The sequence below is a fragment of the Balaenoptera borealis genome, assembly GCF_965194805.1.
Source record: "Balaenoptera borealis genome assembly, chromosome: 12".
Lineage (NCBI taxonomy): Eukaryota > Metazoa > Chordata > Mammalia > Artiodactyla > Balaenopteridae > Balaenoptera > Balaenoptera borealis.
Genome location: NC_138869.1, coordinates 107,492,543 through 107,510,962, shown reverse-complemented (window position 1 = coordinate 107,510,962; position 18,420 = coordinate 107,492,543). Strand labels below are relative to the sequence as shown.

General features: G+C 45.6%; 2 long non-coding RNA genes across 2 annotated transcripts; one reads left to right on the top strand and one right to left on the bottom strand.

Moving 5' to 3' along the window:
- Nucleotides 1-38: 38 nt before the first annotated feature.
- Nucleotides 39-12,757, top strand: LOC309607501. Its single transcript, XR_014232422.1, has 2 exons — nt 39-8,688; nt 9,011-12,757. It is a non-coding gene; the product is annotated as an uncharacterized lncRNA (long non-coding RNA).
- On the bottom strand, nt 9,290-18,296 carry LOC309607500. The gene is made up of 3 exons (XR_014232421.1): nt 18,056-18,296; nt 10,066-17,708; nt 9,290-9,354 (listed from the first exon to the last, which is right to left on the bottom strand). It is a non-coding gene; the product is annotated as an uncharacterized lncRNA (long non-coding RNA).
- Between the last annotated feature and the right edge of the window lie 124 nt (nt 18,297-18,420).

The following is an 18,420-nucleotide window of genomic DNA, read 5'->3' as shown; positions in this document are numbered from 1 at the left end:
GGAGGGGAGGGGAGGGGCGGGGCCGGGCGGGGCCCCAGGGGCCCCAGGGGCGCCAGGTACGCCGCAGCATCCTTTCCGCTCCCAGAGTGGTGACTGCGTACCCGGGGCCGCCTGGGGCGTGGATGGAAAGAAGGCCCGGCTCTCCGGAGGCTTTCAGTGGGCCGACCAGCGTGTCGCTGTGTCTTAGTCCAGAAAAGTGTCCCCCCTGGCACGTGGGCTTGAGTCGCACAGCGCAGAGCAGAGCGCGCTCCTCCTGGTTGTGCAGAGGGCCCAGTTATCCGACCCGTGTGAATCGGACTCCAGGGAACCGACAGATCACACAAATGCTATGGAATCCTGGTCTGCCACCTCGGAGCAGTCTTGGAGAACGGAAAGGGCTCGGGTGACTGCAGTGGGGAAAATGCTAGCCTCGTCTTCAAAATGATAAGTTCAATTTTGTACACCTCAGATAGTTTAGTGCCTCTTCTGCCCTTAGCCTAAGCCAGGGGCTCTCGACCTCGACACTATATTTACCTCTGAGCCGGATAAGTCTTTGTTGCAGGAGGGCTGTACTGGTCCCTCTACCCACTAGATGCCAGCAGCAAACCCTGCCATCCCTCCCCCAGAGTGACTGTTTTAATTTTATTTTTGAAGTAGTAAACATTGACGAAGGTTAGAGATATCTCGCTTCTACCCTTATCTTCTCCAGTCCTTATCACCCCAAGTTTATTAGCTCAGCTTTATCCTTCCAGCTTATCTTCTTGCAGAAATAAGCAACATAAATATATTGTGACATGAGAAATAAAATTGAATCACTATGTCACCGGGTTTTAAATGGAGCTGGAAGGCTATCATGGAGGTGGACTTATGCACGGTCTCACCAGGTAGAACGACAAACCTTTGAACTGGGCGGAACCACAAAAGCTCCAAGGACTCTGCAAGAACACCTGCAACTTGTCCCAGTAAGACCTTCCCCTCCCTCTAGTTATGGCCTTAGGGATCAGTCAGGGTCAGCCAAGACTAGTTACTGCCACCATGGGCAGCTGAAATTCTTAGTACGGCAACCCTGCCTTCCGTGCCTTTAAAAGCCCCTTATTCCTTTTACTACTCCGAGTGGGACTCGGTTTGGGTTCCTACCCGAATCTGTGTGCCCCAAATTGCTATACTTTGATCTCAGATTATCACTTTTGGTTTGGTTCTTGCCTCCAAGGTTCCTTCAGTTTAAAAAAAAAAAAGTATATATATATATATATATATTCCACTCCTTTCTTACCGAAAGGGTAGCATTCTATCTCTCCATATGTCCATCCGTTATCTGTCGATAGTTCTGCAACTTGCTTTTTTCACTTAACACTAAATTTTGGAGCTCTCTCTAATTTGGCACATAGAGATCATCCTTATTCTTTTTCAAGGCTGCACTGTATTTCATTGTGTGCCACTGATGGCCATTTGGGTTGTTTCCAGTCTTACGTCATTACAAATAACGCTGCCATATAAAACCTAGTGCTGGGCTTCTCAAACTGTAATGCATGTGCAAACGGTCTGAGGGTGTTGTTAAAATGCAGCTTCCACTATTTACAATAGCCAGGACATGGAAGCAACCTAAGTGTCCATCGCCAGATGAATGGATAAAGAAGATGTGGCACATTTATACAATGGAATATTAACCATAAAAAGAAACAAAATTGAGTTACTTGTAGATAATGATGGTAAGAGACTGTCATACAGAGCGAAGTAAGTCAGAAAGAGAAAAACAAATACTGTATGCTAACACGTATATATGGAATCTAAAAAAAAAAATGGTTCTGAAGAACCTAGGGGCAGGACAAGAATAAAGACGCAGACGTAGAGAATGGACTTGAGGACACGGGGAGGGGGAAGGGTAAGCTGGGATGAAGTGAGAGAGTGGCATGGACATATATACACTACCAAATGTAAAATGGATAGCTAGTGGGAAGCAGCCGCATAGCACAGGGAGATCAGCTCGGTGCTTTGTGACCACCTAGAGGGGTGGGATAAGGAGGGAGGGAGGGAGACGCAAGAGGGAGGGGATATGGGGATATATGTATATGTATAGCTGATTCGCTTTGTTATACAGCAGCAACTAACACAACAATGTAAAGCAATTACACTCCAATAAAGATGTTAAAAAAAAATGCAGCTTCCAGCTCACTAGATCCTGAGATGCTGCATTTCTAACAGGCTCTCTGCTAGCTGATGCTGCTGGGCCACAGACCACACATTCAGTAGCAAGAACTTGGTGTGAATATTGTTTTGTATGATTCCTAGATTCTTAGAAAGGGGATTGCTAGATCAGAAGTTAAATACAGATATATTTTTATTAGTTATTGTCAAATTGGAATTGTTTCCTCTCACCAGCTATATCCAAGTGCTTCTTCACAGACTTACTAACAATGATGCCTGGGTATCTTTGGATTTTTACCAATTTGATAGGTGAGAAATATTGTCTCAGGTAGTTTAATTAGCATTTCCCTTATTGTGAGTGAGGTTGAACATCATATGCTTTTCATATGTTTAAAAGCCATTGCCTCTTTCTGATTTATTTTTTACCCTGTGACCTGCTCATGACTTCTGTTCATTTTTAAAAATTGTTTGGTCTTTTTCTTCTTGGTTCTTAAGTGCTCTTTATATATTAGCATAATTAGTCTTTGTGATATGTCACACATATTTTCTCCCAGCTTCTCATCTGTCTTCTGACATTGCTTCTGGTGATTTTAGCATATACCTTTTTTATGTAGTCAAATTTAATGATTTTTCCTTTATGGCCTATAGATTTTTGCATCATAATTAGAAGTCTTTCTCCAGATTATAGAGTTCACCAGTGTTTTCTTGCAGTATTTGTATGGTTTTTTGTTGTTGTTTGTATTTTTTTTGTTTTTCTGGTTTTTTTTTTTTTTTTTTTTGACATTTAGACGGCTGATGGTCCATTTAGAGTTGATCCTGGTGTTTGGGAAACGTAGATCCAATTTTTACTCTTTCAAATGGCTTTCCAGTTGTTCCAACTTCATTTGTTACAAAGTCTGTATTTTCACTGATGATTTGACAGGCCACCTTTATTACACACTAAATAGCTGTATGCACTGTTTCTGGACCCATATCCTGTTTCTGTGTATGCCTGGTTCTGAACGTTATATCCAGCCACATCTGTCACTCTTTCAACTACAGAGCTTTCATGATACGAGTTACCACCTGGTGCGGGGGCAGTCCTCCTCATCGCTCCTCTCTTTCAGGGTTTTCCTGGCTTTCTCTGCTTCTTTACTTTCCCATATAAACTTGAGAGTCAACTTGTCTAACTCTAAAAAAAAAAAAAGTGTTCGTATATTTGTTAGAATCATATTGAATTTACCTGTGGTGAATTAACATTGCTTCCTGATTTAGTTGTCCTCTCTGAAGGGGAGCAGAATATGCCACCCCAAAATGTGCCCCTCTGGCATGTGGATTATTTTGAGCAGAAAGCAACCAAGACCCAGCAGACTCAGGAAAACTTTTACCTCTCCCTTAACTGCCTAAAAGAATGTAGATAGGGGGCCTAGCCCAGAAAGAGAGCTGCGACCAGAGATAACTTTTCACCTGAAAGACTTACCTGCATGGCGGGGCAGACATCTGCTCTCCTTACGGTCCAGTGAATGCCCCCGCCCCACCCCATTCCTTAGCTCAGGATGGCATATAAGCCTCAACTGCCTGATTGGCTTTGGGTCTTATATTTTCATGGGACTCCCATACATGAAACTAAATTTGTCTTTCTCCTGGTAATGTGTCTTATGTCAGTTCAACTATTAGACCAGCCAAAGAACCTAGACAGGTAGAAGGAAAATTTTGATGCTCCCCTACATAGCCAGGAACATGCTGGATCTTTCTATTTGCTCAAATATTTTTTTTTGTTTTTCAGGACCGTTGAAGTTTTCTTCATAGAAGGCTGGCACATTTACTATTTAGTTTATTCCTAGTTATTTTATCTTTAGTTATTTTATCTTTCTGGTGATATTAAAGTAAGCACGTTTCTTCCATTATGTTTTACAACTGGCTTCTGTTTGAATAGGAGAACATTGTTTTTATGTGTTAACTTTATAACTTGCTGCCTTACTGAATTTTCTTACTATTTGGATTAGTTTTTTTTTTTAATTGATTCTTTTGAGTCCTTGAGTCCTACAGCTATATTATATCACCTGTAAATAGAGATGGTTGTATTTCTTTTTTTTTTTTTTATAAATTTATTTATTTATTTATTTTTGGCTGCATTGGGTCTTTGTGCTGCGCACGGGCTTCTCCTTGTGGTGGCTTCTCTTGTTGTGGAGCACGGGCTCTAGGCGCGTGGGCTTCAGTAGTTGTGGCTCGCTGGCTTCAGTAGTTGTGGTTCATGGGCTCTAGAGCACAGGCTCAGTAGTTGTGGCATATGGGCTTAGTTGCTCTGCGGCATATGGGATCTTCCCGGTCCAGGGATCGAACCCGTGTCCCCTGCATTGGCAGGCGGATTCTTAACCACTGTGCCACCAGGGAAGCCCGAGATAGTTGTATTTCTTCCTCCAATTTTCATGTCTCTGTTTTCTCTTGTTTGATTGCATTGGCTAATATCTCTGATAGAGTAAATTACTTAACCTACCTACATTTTAGTATGTTAATACCTAGAAAATTTTAAAAAAGCACAGGAAGCCAGCATGACTCCACAAAAGAAGAAGCCATTCCTAACCTCATTTGCTTTTTCTAAAAATAGGTTTACTTGGCAGGGAGACCTAGGCAGGGGTTCTGTAGACCAGTATTCTCTACCACCCTGTCTGGATTCAAATTAGGTTGGAGAACTGTTTCCACATTATGTAGGCTAATAATTCTAGGCTCAGTATCCTTCTAGAAAGATTTCTCTTAGCATAAAGTTGTCGAATGCATATTTATCACATTTTCATAACAATATCTTAACAGGCTTTTAATGAAAAACAGAATCAAACCCCAAAGTAATCAGATATTTAAAAATAAATGATGTGAGTACACAATTGAAGAACTACTCTGATCACAGGTCGTGTGTGACAAAGGCCTGGGTTTCAATTGTCTCTAACCAGGCGTGAAACACCAGCTTGATGTGGTATCACTGGAAATGCTTACGGGATTTCCACCCCCCCCCATTAGCCACTGGCCACTGATTTACAGAGGGAAGAGGTTGCTGGCATTCTTTAAACAAGACCCCTGGCAAACAGTCTCCAGAGCCTCATGGCTGAAGACCTAAAGGTTATCACTCCACCGTTCCTCAGAGCTCTTCCGTGTTTTTCTCCTCTCTTCCGTATTCCTGTTGTTCAGCCATTAACTTGCCGATGGAGAGTGTCACAGTGTCTCTGGACCACAGGCCATGAGGAGGATGGAAAGGCAAGGAAATCCTGCGTCTCACCCACATCTTCGTTTTCCTCCAGGCTTTTCCATGTTTGGACCTTCACTCACAGAATGAGCCATGGCGGTTGTCTTGGAAGCAGAGTTTGGGGGGGTCAATGGTGAGGAAAGAGCACCCCACCCTGTTTGCAGAAGGACGCACACAGTTATTGCTGTCGTCCAAGTAGGACTTGGTGATTCACTGGTGTCTAATGTTTACAGAATTCACTTCAAATATAGCAATGATGTCAACAAAAATGACTCCAGAGAATGCCTTTTTCTTTCTGATCCCAGCTAATTGGTCCCTGCTGCCAACACTGACAGAACATCTGGCCTTCACTCAGCAATAAAATGGTATTTTCTTTCCCCAACTGTCCCTGGATGGGGAACTGGTTTGAAGTCCATTTCAAAGGACTTCAGTACTCACTGTAAGATAAAAGTGAACAGAGCCTTTCAGGTGTGGATCAAGCAGTCTGCATTTACAGTCAGTCATTTGGAAACAGATGAACAAAATCTTGATCATGGTTTCTAAACACAGCTCATTTTATTTATGAATTTGGGATTGTTACAGGTCAATGTTTTCTTTCATTGTGTTTTATTTTTGAAAATAATCCTTCTTTCAAATGCTGGAAATAATTTATTGGACAAAACGCTCAAAAAGCATGTTGCGACCCATATCCAGGTCATTTAACACAAGTCAGTTTTGACATTAGACCACACGCAGCAACTCACCCACGGCCCGACCACAGAGCAGCCAGTAAACATCTCCCTGAGTCAGTGCGTTTGTCCTGCTGACATTTCAGCTCCAACACAAAAGGAGGACAGGGCGGTCCTCTCCTAACTGTGGGCCTCTCACTGTGACTTTTGTGTCATTAACACGATTGCGTTCCATGTGCATTTTTCAGTATTGCATGGATTGACTGACTCGCAAAACGTAAAGAGCGTTTCTACTTTATGTGCCTGGTAGGGATGGATTTGGATTGACTTAGCCATGTCTGTTAGAAATCAGATCACAGTGAATGAGCCAAGAAAGGCCGTCTCTAAATAGTCAACTGGGGCCTTAGATAAGCAACAAAAACTTACCCTGATGGGTTAAACCATCCATGATTAGGCCAATTGCTTACTAACCCAAGCTAATTAAATGGATATTTACCACAAATCTATATTGCAAAACTCTGAGACTGGTCCAGGGCGAGCTAGAACCTCTGCTATCCAAATGAGGACATAAAATAAGTTCCAGGCAACTATCTACATCTATCCGGTTTCCATAGAGACAGTGAACACTGCAGTGTTTCCTACAAACAACAGAAGTCATCCAAATGACATAGAGCGTATTCTGTTAGCAACCTACGATACTTAAGAGCTCTTCATATCTTTTTTTTTTTTGGCTGCGTTGGGTCTTCGTTGCTGTGCGCGGGCTTTCTCTAGTTGCAGCAAGCGGGGGCTACTCTTTGTTGAGGTGCTCAGGCTTCTCACTGCAGTGGCTTCTCTTGTTGTGGAGCACGGGCTTTAGGCGTGTGGGCTTCAGTAGTTGTGGCACATGGGGTCAGTAGTTGTGCCTTGTGGGCTTAGTTGCTCCGCAGCATGTGGGATCTTCCCGGACCAGGGCTCGAACCCGTGTCCCCTGCATTGGCAGGCGGATTCTTAACCACTGTGCCACCAGGGAAGTCCCCAGTGACTTCCTTTTTTTTTCAAACTACCTTTCACATTCAGATGCTTGGACTCATAGCACCTTCATACCCTTGAAGCCCCACTAGGTAGCAGAGCTGGAAAACCCCAAACTCCATCTGTTAGACATTTATTGCACTGAGTACTGTATCAGGTCACAAAGGAGTTGAGGAATAAAACACGGTCCTTTCCCTTCTTGCCATTCAGATCGATGGGAAAGAGAGATTGTGTCTCAGTGTAGGGTGGCGGCTCTGATGGGCATGTACACAGCGTGATGGAAACAGAAGGACGGAGCCAGCGATGATGTTGTGGGGCTTGGGACAGATTCACGGGGGTGTCAGGGGAGCTGGGTCTTGGGGGAGGGGTGATTGTCCAGGTGGAGAGAGGAGGAGGAACCGACCAGGCAGGGTCACTCCCGGGAGTGTGTGAAAGGGCTCCCGGGAGGTGCTTTCGGGGTGGAGTACAGGGTGAGGGCCGGGGAGTGGCCAAGGTGAGGCCAAGTAGGGTTGAAAGGGTCGGGCTGGGCTGGGCTGGACTGGGAAGAGCCCCGAGGCCGTCCTGACGAACTGGAGTCTTATCTGTCAAGCAATGAGGAACCGTTGTAGGATTCTAGCTGAAGGAGTAACATGACTCATTCTTTTATTCACTCATTCGTTTCCTTCCCTCCCTCCCTTTTCGCCTTTCTGACTCTAGCACTGCCCTTGGGTTGGATTGGACGCAGAGCAAGGAGTGGCAGGGCCAGTTAGGAGCGGCCCTCAGGGACCAGAGCCCAGGCAGGTGGGCCTCAACCCACCGGCGGTAATGCTGGCGAGGCCGGGGCTGATGAGGGGGCAGAAATCGCAGGATCTGATGACCAGGTGGACCGCGGGGAGGGACCAGGGGAAGAGTGGAGTTCCAGGGGCCTTTTACTCTTCTAGCTCGGATAATTGGATACAAGGTGATGTAATTACCTGAGAGAATACGAGGAGAGGGGAGGGTCAGATGAAGAATTGGTTTGAGTCAGAAGGGGCTCATGGTGCATGGGAAGCGTTAGATGGAGGTGTCCAGGAGACGGATAGGAACAGACTCGGGTACGGGACGAAGGCGCTGGAAGCCGTGCGCGGGTTGCGCTGGCCCACAGCCAGGAAGATGGAGGGAGAGGACGCGAAGAAGCTAGACTGTGGGAAGCAGGGCCGGTAGGTGGCATCAGCTCCTGGTCCTGCAGGAAGCAGAGAGTGAGGACAGGAAGAGGCCGCTTCTCGCTGCGGGTCAACGGTCCCCTCAGTGACAGTGAGACAAACTGCAGAGTGTGTGGGATCCGGGCCCGGAGAGGCGTGGCGGTAGCTCTTTGGGAGAGGGAGAGAGTGCTGGCCAGAGCTGCTGGTAAGCTGGAAGGAAGGTGTGTGTTTTAAGGACGGAACAGAGCTGAGCACATCATTTGCTTTCCGAATAGCGACAATCAGAAACAACCATAAAATACTAGGAACTTAAGAAATTGACATAAAGGAAACTCTAAACTGAAAAATGATTGTTTTGTCAAGAGTACAACAGTCAAGCAAAGCGACTCTGCTTATTTCTAGCTTGATAAGTATTTGTGTTATTTTAGCTCTTCCATCTAATGGCTCAGATGAAATTTGCACTTTCCAGCCTGACACGTTAACCCAGCACCTGAAGGACAGGTGCCCAGAGGTGAGGCTCTGTAAGGCTTAGAGGGGGCTCATCTATGCTGTGAATGACCTGAAACCTGGAAGATGTTCTTCAGAATCTGGATTTCAGTCATTTTACTTTATTCAATTATTTTGCAATTATACTGTCACTTAAAATCTGAGTTAAATTAAGAGAATCTTGTTACTTGAGTTTTTTTAATATTCCTGATCATAAAATTTTAAGATATAGTTAAGTAACTGAATAGAGGTTTCTCTTGCTCGCTCACTCTCTCACTTTTTCTCTCTCTCTTTTTTCTCATCTGGTCGGGAATCACCTGGGCGATCCATTTCTCAATGCAATGCAGAGCGAGATGAACAGAACCTGCTGTCTGGGCGAGGGTATGCGAGGGTGCAGCTGACTCTGGCAGCCTTGCCCTGAGAACTGCCTCCTCAAATGCCACATTAGAAGACCTAATGGCTTGACCAGAGCAGTCCTGATGGGGCCCTGTGGCGACGAAGCTGCTAAAACTAAACAAGCAAACAAACAAAAACTGTGGCGAGCAGGGCTCAGCTGTCCCGAGGCCACTTTCAGCCAGTCTGTGCTGCCTGGGGGGCACCAAGACCCCCCAGCTGCTGCCCCCCTGGCACGGGGGCTGGAATGGGACCTGCTTTACAGAGCAGTGGCCTTGGAGACACAGGAGGGTGCCTTCTCGGCCAGGCTTAGTGCTCGGGGAGTGGAATGCCCTTGAAGACTCACTGGGTTTCCCACAAAGGGCAGGGGGTTTGATTCCAAAATGCAGGCTTGGGTACGTTGACCTGAAGCAAATAGATGGCCAGGTATTCTCCAGCAAAGATGAGTTTATTCAGGATCAGCAGAGAATTGCAATTCAGGGGCTCAACCACGGCAGCCACGTGCAAGTGCCCACACGGCAAAGGAAGGAGACACTTTTATAGGCGGGACAAGGGAGGGGGCGGGCTTAGTAAACAGAGCCCCAGCCTTTCATTGGCTGAGTCCTGGCGGGAAAGAATGGGAGTCTTTCTTCTGTTGAGCTGGGCTGTCAGTGCAGGGGTGAGAGCTCCCCCTGCTGGTCTCCCGACTCTGTTTAACAGGTTTCCGTTCATTAATGTTTTACAGCTGTCACAGGACAAACGCCAAAAGGGACATGAGATATGCATTTTCATTATTCCTGCGCGGGGAGGGTGGTCAGAACATTGTCCTTTTTAAACAAAGCAAGTGGTTCCAGCGTATTCTAGACTCCCATCCACCCCGAGGTAGAGAAGCTCAGCCCCTCATCAGGAAGGAAGAAGGGCAAGGGTCGAGGGAGGGGCTCCATCATCCCCTCACTCTGCCGCCTTCCCCTCCCCCACCCCAACTCCCTCCAGCACACATGCTTCCTCTCCCTTCCCAGGGCCATCCCACCTGCCAGGCGATGTGAGACCTGCACGAGGACCCTGGGGCGCTCTCCTCCTGTGGGCTGTCTGAGCAACACCACGGCCAAGTCCTGGGGTCATCTACGGTGTTATTCTTGGCGAACTTGATGTTTGCGCATCACCTTTAATAACTTTATTACCTGAACCACCCAGCATTCATGAAATGGCAACCGTGACACACTAGCTGGTGCTGTGACTGTTTCATTCATTCCACAAACTTTTATTGAGCACCTACTCTATAGACCAGGAGTTACACTAGGGTCAGGTGACATCATGGTAGGAGACACGCACGGTCCCTGGCCTCAGGATACCGGATAGATATTGTGAGATAATAGAAGAAATGTGTGTGGGAGTCTGCACCGGCCCCCGGCATGGGGCTCCTGCGCCCTTGTAAGTTCCTAAGTGATGAGAACATTAGGAGCCTCTTTTGTTCTAATATTTGGTCTTTGACCCCAGTTCCTGACACAGAGGTCCTGAAACCCTGGTAATTTCCTGGGTGATAGGAGTGTCTTTTGTTCTAATGAGGTGACTCCGGGTGGGCTCCTGGATGAGGGCTGCTCAGTGGAAAGACCTACCCGTGATTAGAAGCTTGGAATCTTCAGCCTCACCACCGCGCCTTCTCTTGAGAAGGGAGAAGATCTGAAAAATGGAATTAATAATGGATCATGCCCACGTGCGGAAGACTCTGTAGGTAAAATCCCACTAGTGTGGGGTTCAGAGAGCTCCCAGGTGGCTGAGCACAGCCACACGGGGAGGGTGACGCACCCCAACTCCAGGGCGACCGAGGCTCCTGCTCTCGGACCCTCCCAGACCTCGCCCTGTGCATCTCTTCATCTGGCTGTTCATCTGTGGCCTTTGTCATATCCTTTAATAAACTGGTAAACGTTCGTGTTTCCCTGAATTCTTTGAGACACTCCAACAAATTAACCAAACCTGAGGAGGGGGTCGTGGGAACCTCTGATTTGTAGCCTAATCCTACAGAAGTTGTGGGTAACTTGGGGACTTGTGACCGTCCTCTGTGGGACAGGGAGCAGGCTTGTGGGACTGAGCCCTTAACCTGTGGGATCTGACACTGTCTCCAGGTACACAGTGTTAGAATTGGCTTAAATTGCAGGACACCCAGCTGGTGTCATGAGAATTGCTTGGTATGGGAAAACCTCCCACACATTTGGTGACCAGAAGGGTCAGAAGTGAGGTGCTTTGTACGAGGAATAAAGAAGAGAAACATGGGAGGGAAGAACTGGGTTATTCCCTATTCGGGAAAAGACTGAACTGAGGTTTTTCCTTATACGGATATGCAAATAAATGACAGTTGATGTGGTATGTGCTGTAATGACGCTAAGCCTGAGGGGCAGGAAAGGGAGAAGCAGCTAGAAGTCTGGCTGGGGAGTTAAGAAGGGGTCCCAGAATCCATGACACTCAGCTGAGCTCTGAAGAGTGAGGATGAGCCCAGGTGACACCCAGGAGGAGAGAATTCCAAACTAGGGATGGGGAAACTCACAAAAGTGCTCATGGTTGAGGAGACAGATAACCAACTATTGCTGGACCACTAAATGTGAGGCAGTTCAGGCTGGACACCTATGAAGGGGCCTCATCTGTCAGGCCAATAAATTCGTGTTTTATCTTACAGGCTGCGGAGAGTCCCTGAAGAATTCTGAGCTGCGGGGTCACAGAAGCAGAGTTATGCATTGGGAAGACGGCTCTGCAGCAGCGGAGACAAATGGGATGCAGAGGTCGGGAGCGTCTGGGCCGCCATGCTTCAGGTGAAAGGTGGCAGGTGGTGAGCAGGGCTGTGGCCTGGGGTGAAGGGCATGGAAGGAAGAGCTGGCTCAGAAGAACTCGGGCAGGTCCTGGGGGTTGCTGGGTGAGGGTGGGGGGGGGAGGGGGACCTGGCATGGTTTTCAGATTGCTCACTTGGACCAGCAGATGATTGGCCGTGATATTGCTCTGAAATTGTTTTACTTTTTCCTGGAACAAATGAGGTTAGCAGAGCGTGACTATAATCTACTGTTCCTAAGGTCGGGGAAAAACACAGGCAATATACATTTGTGCTGAGGAAGAGCATGTAACATCAGCAAAATCGTCTCCACTTAAAGCCTCTTTATTTAAAAAGCCTGACATGAATTAAAAATGCACACACGTGCCTTTGGGATGATTGCTCAATATCACGGCTTATAATTGATAGGGCTTTGCTCTGAACACTTTCCTACTTCAGGTTTAACCAGAAGGAAGTAGGTATGGAAGTGAGAATGAACAAACCAGTTTCCCTGGAACATAGTTCCCACAAGGGCAGGAGAAGCAGTTTCTTTAGAGCTTAGGTGAGAAAGAGTCAAAGGGAAGATTGAGTGGAAGGCTAAAATTTTTTAAATTAATTCTACAAGCAATAGGAAGACATTCAAGCTTTTTGAGTATTGTGTGACAAAGAAAAGAAATGATTTAAAAAACATAATTACCCATGACATTTGGAATGGCCAGAATATGGGAAAGTCTATTGCAGGGAAATAAATTAATAAACTGTTACAATATATCATTACGAGGTGGTGTGGGCCTGAATTAAATTATACATAATTCTTAATTCCCCAAATTCCCCTCGCTGACTCCCCACAAACCAAATATCTCAGTTTAATGTTAACTTTTCCAAAAAAAGAAAAAGAAAAAAGAAAACCTCTCAACAAAGAAAAGTCCAGGACCAGGTAGCCCACTAGTGAATTCTAACACTGACGCTTCTAAAATTCTTCTAAAAAATTAAAGAGGAGGGAGGACTTCTGAACTCATACCCTGATATCAAAGCAAGACAAAGACATCACAAGAAAATAAAACTACAGGATAATATTCCTTATGAATACTGATGCAAAAATCCTCAACAAAATACTAGCAAATTGCATGCAACAAGATATTAAAAGGATTATACATCATGACCAAGTGGGATTTAGTCCAGGAATGCAAGGGTGGTTCAACGTAAGAAAATCTATCACTGTCATACATCATATGAATAGTATAAAGAGAAAAAAAACACATGATCATCTTGTGAAAATGAAAAAAAGAAACCTCGTTTAAAACATTTATAGTCAGTTGATTTTGATAAGGGTGCCAAGTCCATTCAATGCGGTAAAGAATATTCTCTTCCATGGAAGATGCTGGGACGACTGGATTTCCACACACAAGGATGAAGTTCTACCCTTATTTCACACCACATACAAAAATAATTCAAAATTGATGAACAACCTAAATACAAGGCTAGAACTATACAATTGTTAGAAGAAAACATAGGAGTAAATGTTCATGACCTTGGGCTTGGCAATGAGCTCTTAGATATGACACCAAAAGCTCAAAGCAAAAACAACAAAAGAATAAATAAATTGGATTTCATCAAAATTAAACATTTTTACGTGTCAAAGGACATTATCAAGAAAGTAAACGACATTGGAACATTGCAACATATGGTCCTTGCTGTTGTTTGCTGCTGCCTGCAAAGCTGAACAATTAGAGGATACAAAGAGCTGCTCATCTCAGCATGCCTTCAATTCTCAGCTCCTTGGGAAATAGACTCCATTTTTATAGAGTTTGTGGTTTTGATTTATGTTTTTTTTTTTAATCTTATGAAAAATGAATAACCTCCTACTTCCCTACACCTGCTTTTAGCCCTATCACTGGGGATACTTCTCTTTCATTCATTATCATAGTTAAAGGTGGGCTCTGGAGCCAGACTGCTTTGCATCTTTATTAGACTCTTTGGACCTCAGTTTTCTCATCTGTAAAATGGAAATAACAATAGGAACTGCATTATGGTGCTGCTGTTGGGATTAAGTCAGATAATCCATGTAAAGAACCTACCATACTGCTAGAACACAGTAAGTACTCTGTAAGTGCTAATGGGCATTACCCCATACCATTCTTATTTCTAATAATTACCTAGAAATATTAAGTGCTCTTTTAGCTTGTCCTTGAGTAGCAGGGAGCACTCAGTTCACATTCCCTCATCCAAGGTTCATTACTGAGTCATAAATAAAGTAGGAAGAAAAGTCATAGAACAGAATTTTGGCTTAATTATATTTGCAATTCCAGTGGTACAATCTTGAAAGTACCCTTTACTTCTAATTTTTAAGCAAACTTTCACCCATCAAACATCAGTGTGTACCATGAGAGCCTAATACCTCTAATCATACAGTTGCCAAAATGCTCTGATTGGTTTGGGGTGGAGAGAGGGAGTTTAAGGTTTGCTTGGGTCCAAGTATTACATGCAAAAGTAATTTTGAAAAGCATGTTAAATTTGCCAGTATTTGGTTGTCAACTAAATCTTAGTTAAAATATGAGAAGCTTTTGTTCTCATTTTTTATTTATTTATTTATTTATTTATTTATTTTTGGCTGCGTTGGGTCTTCGTTGCTGTGCGCGGGCTTTCTCTAGTTGCGGCGAGCGGGGGCTACTCTTCGTTGCGGTGCGCGGGCGTCTCATTGCGGTGGCTTCTCTTGTTGCGGAGCACGGGCTCCAGGCACGTGGGCTCAGTAGCTGCTGCGCACAGCCTCTAGAGTGCAGGCTCAGTAGTTGTGGCGCACGGGCTTCGTTGCTCCGCGGCACATGGGATCTTCCTGGACCAGGGCTCAAACCCATGTGCCCTGCATTGGCAGGTGGATTCTTAACCACTGCACCACCAGGGAAGCCCTGTTCTCATTTTTGATGAGTCGATTATTCATGGCATGACTGGCCATTTAACATCAAAAACCTGTTTAATCACAAAGAGCTTTTTACTTGAATCTAATCTCTAGATTACCATTTTGTTGGGACAATATCCACTTAAGACTTATTAACGCAAAAAGCCAATTCATAATATGTTGTCATTAGAATTCCAGCCACAGCTTTTGAGAAATCAAGATTGATCACTCTTGACAAGCAGCAGACCGTCCCAAAGCACCACAGGAAGTGAAAGTTCTCAGTAACCAAGGGTTTTGTAAGGAAATCAACACAATAGCTCATTTCCTAATGAAACTAGCAGGGGTCAGTGTCTTTTAGTTATGTTTGAGAAAAGCCATAAAATTGCCTCATGAGATTTCAGAGTTTGGATGATCTTCAGTTGGAGACAAAAGACACCTTGAAAACATAAAACCTCTGCTCACCCTGAAATGTCCAAAGAAACCTGAAAATATTCAGACAACCAGCATGTTCCTTGAACAAAGTCTGTGCCTCCAAACCACCTCCAAGGTCTTTTCCTTGGGAACTCAACAGCAAGGTAGAAGTAACAATAGAAAGGAACTAAGAAAAAACTCTGGTCAATTGTTTTTAGAGGAATAGGGCCAAAAAATAGTGAAAGGCAACCTACAGAATGGGAGAAAATATTTGCAAATTATATATCTGATAATATCCAGAATGTATAAAGAACTCTTATCATTCAACAACAAACAGACAAACAACCCAATTAAACTATGGGCAAAGGACTTGCATAGACATTTCATCAAAGAAGGTATACAAATGGCCAATGAGCTCAAGAAAAGATGCTCAACATCATTAGTCATCAGGGAAATGCAAAACAAAACCACAGTGAGATACCACTTCAGATGTTAGGACCAGTATAATAATAACCAAAAAAGCAACATAACAAATGTTGGTGAGAAACGTGGAGGAATCAGTGGGAATGTAAAGCGGTGGAGCCACTATGAAAACCAGTTTGGCAGTTCCTTAAAAAGTTAAACAGTTACCATATGACCCAGCAATTTCACTCCTAGGTATACACCCAAAAGATTTTTTAAAAGGGACTCAGATACTTGTGCACCAATATTTATTGCAGCATTATTCGCAATAGCCAAATGACCCAAGTGTCCATCAACATATGAAAGGATAAACAAAATGTGGTATATTCATAAAATGGAATTGTATTCAGCCATAGAAAGGAATGAAGCTCTGATACATGTTACGATATGGATGAACCTTGAAAACATTTTGCTGAGTGAAGTAAGCCACACACAAAAGGCCACCTATTGTATGATTCCACTTGTACGAAATATCTAGAATAGGCGAATTCATGGAGACAGAAAGATTATATGTTACCAGGACCTGGGTGGAGGGGGGAGTTACTGCTTAATGATTACTGAGTTTCTATTTGGGGTGATGAAGAATTTTTGGAAATACAAATAGTGATGTTGCATAACATTGTGAATGTAATTAATGCCACGGAATTGTGTACTTAAAATGGTTGAAATGGCAAATCTTACGTTATACAGATTTTACTACAATAAAAAAAATAACTATGTTATTGGGAAGAGTTTGTTTCCAAAAAGAAAGGGGATGCTGTTAGCAGAGGGAAAGAAAAGTCATTAAATAAAACCAAAAGTAACTACTTCTCTAGGAGAAAGTTCAGGCTACTTTGATTAGTCTTAAGGTAGCCCTCGATGTTAACTTTCATCTGAAACACAAACAGGGGGAGTTGGGGAGAAGAGGAAGTATACAGCTGGCTTAACTGCCCCCTTGCCTGGGATGCCTAAGCCTGTGCCTGCATTTGTTCACAGCAAGGGGAGCCCCTAGAGGCGATGCTTATTAAGCTGATGCTAAACCTATTTATCTCGTTTTAAGAGCACCACCTCCTCCTTGGACTCAGGATACAAATGCGGTTCCATCTTATTTGTTTGCAGTAAATGCCAGATTAGCAGGGAGTTCTGTTATTTCCCTTTGCCGGACGGGCTCCTACTGAATCAATCACTGGCGCTTCCACCATCCTGAAGGCCAAGGGAAGGAGGGCCGGCCAGCTGCCCTTCCCCACCGGCAACGTTCCATCCACACCTGTGATTCCTCGCGCGGCCACAAGATGGTGCTGTCGCGTGGCGGACTTGAACCAAAGCGCGGCCCCAGGTGTTCCCTGCACCTGCTGGTTTTCAGAGGCGATGTCGCATCTTGGTCTCTCTTAGAGCTCAGCGCTTTCATTCCCACACCAAGGACTGGCCGGCTCCCGGGCTGGTTCCAGCACCTGCTGCTCCGCAGTTACCGGGTCCTCCCACGGGATCCACACCACCCGGAGGTCTGGCTGTTTTCCTTATAGGTCCTCGTAGCACAAAAGACGTGCACACACCCCTCCCGCGGGACGACAGCGTCACTCGCCCTCCCTGTAAGGAAGTCTGCCTTCAGTTATTTCAGAGCGCCTACACCTACCTTTCTTAGTTGCACTCATTTACTTTCTGTGACACAAAGATGATATGAGGACGTCATCTCAGTGAGTCTCACAAGAAAGGGGGGAGAACAACCGAATTTCATCTTTGAGGACATTCTAATACATTCGGAAATGCCTCTACAACGTTTCCCTCGGATAAAGGTCATTCTAAAATGAAAACGTCCCCCAGGACCTCCTGGGCTCACAGGACAAGGTGGCCTGTCTCCTGCTGGCACGAGAGCATGTCACAGCGAGGCCATGTCCTCACTTCTGAACCCAAGGAAAACATCAGCCGCAGACAGACCCTGACGCTGGTGTGCAAACAGCAGCTGCAGTTATTTTCATTAGGAACATTACACAAGCGGGGAAAACCTCCCTTCTGCTCTATAGGGCCATCCCAGGACACCGGAAATCAAGGCAGAGCGTTTGGGGAGGGTCCTCGGGTGGGTCGCAGTGGCAGGTGGGCTACCAAATGAGGTGTTACAAGCCAGAAAGTGCTGGAAAAAGGGAAAAGGAGAAAATTAGCCCAAACTGCTCACCAGCACCCCTCGCCCACACATCCACAGGCTACGGTTCAGTACCTCTCTGCCTTCTAGGGGATCTCCTTGGCCTTGAACCTTCATCCTATGTGCTCTTTACCCAGCCTCCCCAATAAAAACATCTGGCCAAACCACAGTACAACGTCACCACTAGGATGCGGTCACACACCGAACATTCCCATCACCACAAGGTCCCTCTTATAATCACACCCGCCCCCCAAACCCTGGCAACCACTTATCTGTTCTCCGTTTCTAGAATTTCTCATCTCAAAAATGTTACATAAATGGAATCGTACAGGACGGACCATTTTGGGATTGGCATTTTTCGTTCAGCATAATTCTCTGCAGACTCGCACAGGCTGCTGGGTGCATCGATAGTTCATCCTTTTTATCGTTGAGCGTTATGCCGCGACCTTCAATCGTTACCCTGGACACCCGCCTGGGGGTGGAGGAGACGTGAGGCGAGGGCAGGGGCGCCCCCATCTTCCCAGCACTACAATCCCTCCAGCCGCCACCGCGCGGAGCCACCGGGCCCCGCTCGGCCACGAGGGCCCGGGCTGGCGCGGAGCGAAGAGCGCGCGGGGCGGGGCTTAGGGCGGGGCGGGGCGCCGAGTGCGGGGAGAGGTCGAGACTGGTCGGGCTCGGGGGCGGGGCGGGGCGGGGCGGGGCG